The sequence below is a fragment of the Tamandua tetradactyla genome, chromosome 7 (genome assembly GCF_023851605.1).
Source record: "Tamandua tetradactyla isolate mTamTet1 chromosome 7, mTamTet1.pri, whole genome shotgun sequence".
Lineage (NCBI taxonomy): Eukaryota > Metazoa > Chordata > Mammalia > Pilosa > Myrmecophagidae > Tamandua > Tamandua tetradactyla.
In genome coordinates this window covers 157,601,355-157,607,072 of record NC_135333.1, presented here as the reverse complement: position 1 = coordinate 157,607,072, position 5,718 = coordinate 157,601,355, and the positions used below count along the sequence as shown (strand labels likewise).

The 5,718-nt window shown below is 34.5% G+C and overlaps 1 pseudogene; it reads right to left on the bottom strand.

Moving 5' to 3' along the window:
• Positions 1–640: 640 nt before the first annotated feature.
• The window catches only part of LOC143690720 (SKA complex subunit 2 pseudogene), a 32,349-nt pseudogene continuing 27,271 nt past the window's right edge, over positions 641–5,718 (bottom strand).

Sequence of the window (5,718 nt, the reverse complement as noted above, 5' to 3'; positions counted from 1 at the left end):
TGCCAAGAACTGGTGTTGGACAGTCTGTTATCTATCAATCCACCAGCATCCCTTAAAGAAGGAAGACGGGGCAGACCTAACATCACTCCCCGCAAAACAATCCTAACTTGTCTGTTATACAGCTTCAAAGGCTATCAATATGGAACTGGTAAAACTTATGGTACATCTACACAAAGGCTTACTAGGCAGCTATTAAAAAAAAAAGGCAGCACTGAATTGTTCACTATGAAATAATTATGTGACTTTCACTCCAACTAAAAGGATAATGGAAGTGTGACATGAAAATATCCAAAATATATTTTAAAATGAAAAAATTAAATTGCAATTGCAGGACAGTGTATTTTTGTGAAGTATGCAAAATATTATTAGGGATTTCATTGCCTGAAATTACAAAACTAAATGGAAATCTGTTTTATAATATGTCCTTTTATTCCTGTTTCATCCTTCTTTCCCAACTTTATTCATGCAATGTCTGCCCTCTTTTGTGAAATGCATTATTATCCAGTCACCCAAGACAAAAACCCTCTTCTCCCTCACCGCTCCCTGACCTCTAGTCAGAAAGTGCTAACAAGACACGTTCCTAAATCTCTCTGGAACGGATTTCCTCTCCATTAGAGTCACCTTTTGCAAGTCCATTTCTTCACAAATCTGGTATATGAGATTTTAATCTTTCTGCCACACTCTTCTCTTCTTCAGTCAGTAGTGACAGCTCCAGGTCCTTTTGCTTTTGTAGTTTTTGTATCATGGTCCTAGTCTTACTCAAAGGAGCACAAATGGGGCTCTTGGTCTCTTTTTGCCTAACAGCTAGTGGTTTAAAGTGTTCATACAAGGTCTGATATTGAAACTTTTATCACCGACAATTGCTTTAAGAGAATAGTTGGATTTTTCTCACCTACGGAATGAATCAGGATGATTGCTCTTGATTTCACATTGCAGCTTGAACTAAATGTAATCCAGATCACTCAGCTTTCTGAAACATAGGTTCCAGCTAATCAACCTTCGCCTCTATGTTGAATAGTTGACTTTAAAAGAGTTTTGTACAAACTATTACCAAATGTATAAATGATGAACCTGATTCAGTAGCAAACACATTTGATAAAGAACTACAAGTGGAGTTCAATACACATCCTCTCTCATTACATTGAGTGTCAGTTCATGGAGAACAGTGTCTTTAGGGGATGATTTCGATGAACTTGTAACTTCAATTTTTAGCCAATTGAAAATGAACTCCTTTCTAAAACATAGCAGTTTCTGCAAAGTGTACAGAGAATCTTACCAAAGCAGTTGTCAGTTATTCTTTTATATACCTTGGTAATTTGATTGATGAACTGAATTTAATTGAAGCAAAATGACTTCATTCCAATTTGTTCTATTTTATTAAGTGATTATTATTAATCTTCCTTTAAGCCTTTAAGTTACTGTGCCATATTTGTGATATAGTTTTAACTATTTTATTAGAAAACAGTTAACTTTGTCATTAAAAATGTTTGTTCCATTATTAAATATAATTTTATTACATATTGAAGTTAACTTTTCCATAAAAGAAAGACCACTCTAATTATGTAGAAAGAGGATCTAATCTACCTAATGGTAATAACAGTGGGCACTAACATTTATTAAACACTTACTGTATGCTATTAAAAGGCTGGAAGAGAATAAAAAATAAAAAAAGGCTGGAAACTCTAGTTCCAAATATTTATTTTGCAAAGACTCACTACAACTGAATTGATAAACCAGGTAAGTATGACGCACATTACCTGATGACTTCTATGCATGTGTCTTAGTTTTTTGGCTGCTATGACAAATACCACACAAAGGGCTGGCTTAAACAATGGGAAATTTATTGGTTCACAATTTCAAAGGCCAGAAGTCCAAATCAAGGCATTGGCTAGAAGCCTTTTCTCCCTCCCAGAGTCACTAGCTGGCAGTATTAGGATTCCTTGGCTTTCCTATCACATTGTGAAATCCTCTTCTTTCTCTTCTGGATTCCACTGGCTTCTACTTCCAGCTTCTGGCTCCTGTCCATGGCTTTCTTTCTCTATGTCTGAACTTCTGCTAATAAAGGACTCCAATAATCTGATTAAGAACCCTTCCTTAGTTGGGCCTCTCCTTAACTAAAAAAAAAAACAAAAAAACTTATCCAAGAGGCCCTGCTTATAATGGGTTTATACCTACAGGAATGCAGATTAAGAATATATGCTTTTTGGGGTGCATAATTCAACCTACCACAGCAGGTAGGCATTTTTTCCCCATTTCTCAATGTTTGAATTCCTAGTCTTATTGTGTGTCTGGTATTGAAACAAAAGCAATAATTGCAAATATACCTGACTCCACCACTTACTAATTTACATGTTTTGTGCCATACACTATCATGGATTATACTTACATGAATTTTATATGTTTGTATAAATAGATTAATATCCATGAGTAAGCCTGTGAGGTGGCTACAGTTAAAGTAACTAAGCAGGGCCCTAGAAAATGTCAGAGCTTGACTGTGAACCCAGGCCACTGACATCTGTCCCAGAGCCTTTAACTAGAATCATAATAGTTAATCCCATTGAATACTCTGTATTAGGTACTGTTCTAAGTACTTTACATGCATTAACTCATTTAATCATTATAACAAGCCCTATTAGGTTAATATGTGATTATCTTCATTTTACAAATGAGGAAACTGAAGTCCCAAGAAGCAGAATAACTGGTGAAAGTCATGTGGCTGGTAAAGTGACCGGGCCCCAACCCATACAGTCCCACTCCAGAGCCCATGCGCTCTAGCCCGGCCCTGGTCTGCCTCCCTGAGCACATTCCTTCATTTAATGGCTGATTTACCTTCCATGAAAAGGAGTCCATGGCTTCTTTATACCTACCCTCTTGGTGTGGTAAAGTATGGGTTAAAGGCAAAGGATAACCTGTCATCACCATGTCTAAACCAATCCCATAATCAGAGACTTTCCAAACCTTTAGTCCATTTTTATTTAGTTCAGTTTCTTCACTTTACAGAGTAGAAACTGAGGCCCAGCTTGGTTAAAAGTTTTGCTCAAAGGTAAAACATAGAGTTCAGACTTCTGTCAAAGCAGGGCGTCTGGCAGATTGCTGGGTTCTTTTGCACAACAAATTTGAACACACTTTCTCAACAAATAGATGCAGAATTGAACTGCAAGTCAGAGTCTTTCTTGAGATTAGATAAGTACAAAGCACCGTAGTTAGATATGCTTTGCAGATCTGGGCCACGTCCACCGGGTTTTGTGCATAAATAATGATCTCCCTTGAAATCTGTTTCATAAATAATGGCGCTACCATAACTTTTGAAAAGATGTTCTCACACAATTTTCCAACCAGTTAGCCTGAAGTTTTTTTTATTTTTGTGTAATAGCCTTGAATCGCCACCATGAAAGAGAAGGCCTGTTTTCAGAACATGTTTCTCCCAGGCTTAAAAAGTTAGAATCTAGGGTACACGGGTGGTTCAGTGGTAGAACGCTGGCTTTTCATTCCTTTTCATTCAATCCCGGGTTCAATTCCTGGGTCATGCACCAAAAAAAAAATTAGAATTTGTTGATTTTTTGAACTAATTAACAAAAGATATTGCTGTACCCTTAGCAGAGTAAGGTTATGGCTGAACTTCACTGTAGTAAAGTGAGGGAAATGTTTTAGGAAGGTTGGGAAAGTTAGACCATTAAAACAACTCAGCAATTTAAAACAACAGTTAATGTGATTAAACAATGCATTCATCAGCAAGAATCAATACCATAATTTTTCATATAATTAACATGTATTGATCTGAATATTATTTATTTATTTATTTTGTCCCTTGAAGGAATTTGCAAATGTCTTTACTTAATTGCTATCAGAACGCACTTTAGAAAGATCTTTTTAAAATTATTATAGTCATATTAGTTTTCCCTTGTTTTAATTGATTTTTCAAATCCTTTATGTTAAATAGTATACAGTTATAAAGTGGCTACATCATTTTATTTTTGTTTTTTCCACCTTGCAGATTATAGCACATATGAAGTGTCATTTTCATTTCGTGTAATGACAACACACCATTAAAAAATGGATTTGAGAACATATTTTAGTAATGCAAATGCTTTTTTTAGTAACAGTCTCATGTCTGTTAGAGTCCACTTATCATTAATAAACATTTGGTCATAAATTTCATAAGAAATTTTGAAGTTATTGTTCCATTATTTTAAAACTGTGTCCAGATTTTAATTATTACAGATATTGTCCTATGATTTTATTTTCCAAAAATGTATTCAAACATCCACCCTGATTATGAAAAGCAAACATTTTATTCCAGCAATTTAAAATTTAAGATTGTAATGTTTCAATCCTAGGTCTTCTTGAACAAAGAATGCTTTACAATTCTAGAATAAAGTTCACTTTTCATTTGTCCTGCAATGATATGGTGTGAGTTAATTTGACCTTTCTTTTAAAGGATTGATAAGTGATTTTCAGCTAACTTTTCTATAAAGGGAAAACAATTTTTTTCTTTTACCACCAAAGTTTTTAACTTTGAAACTAACTTGTTTGCCTAGATGTATACATTACTGCATAAAACAATGTACTTTTTTAAGCATCTGTCTTTTAGACAGAAGAGAGGATTATGATGTCTGCTTGAGTTCATTTTATTTTACATCTCAGACTGAATCTGCAAAAGGAGGGAAATGGAAACTCTGTGTGTCTGCAAATATATCTCTCTCTTAAAATTCTTGTTTATTTCTTTTAAAATGCATTGATAAAAAATATTTAAAGATTCACTGGATACAATGATTCAGCACCTCACCATTACGGAGAAACTTCAAAGACAAGCTTTTTTAACTTAAAATGCCTAGACATAAAACTCTCTGGGTGTGGGCTCACAAAGGGTATTGTTTATTCATCAACCTGTGATTCAGGCAGATTGTCTCTGTGCTTTTCCGTGATAAATTATCATGGAGACACACTTTTCATTGAATTTGAAACGCAGGATAAAATTTACTCACCGCCTCTTCCCCTCCATTTTTCCCACATGCTCAGTTATCTGAGAAGGTGAATAATTCATGTTCTATAAGCAAACAGTGGCAAGTAAAAAATAAATGAAAACTCCTTTATCAAATGCTTATTAACAATGACCCTTTATTCAGAACAATAAAATTATGGCAAAACAGGCACTGTGAGGAAGTGCTGTTTCATTTAAAAGACCGGATTAACAACAACAATAACAAATCACCAAAGATCGAAAACAACTTCTTTAGAGAACATAATTAATGAATTGCGTAGATTTATGACACACAAACACACACACACACCCCACCCCTACCTCCACCATTTAAGATAAGCTTGTCTCTGAACAACCTCTATAAATAGGCTATTTAGGTAAATACAATTGTTTTGATGTATCAATTTTACAAATGCTTATTTAATTGATGACTAATGGTCACCAAAGTTCATCTAGCACACTAACACAAAGCAAAGCAAAAAGTATTCTTAGACGGCTACGAATGAAACACACAACTTATGATTTTATGCTCTCAAAAATGACTTAAAGGTGGTAGGTGCCTAACAAAAAATACACTACTTAAATAAAGAAATTACTACACTGCTGATAAAATCATCAGTGCAGTCACTGATTTTGAGATACTGAGAACTTAATTATGATATGCAAATTCAATGATCAAATAAGATAGACACAAGTACAACAAAGTTCCATTTCCTCCAGTTTTCAAAAGTTTTAAT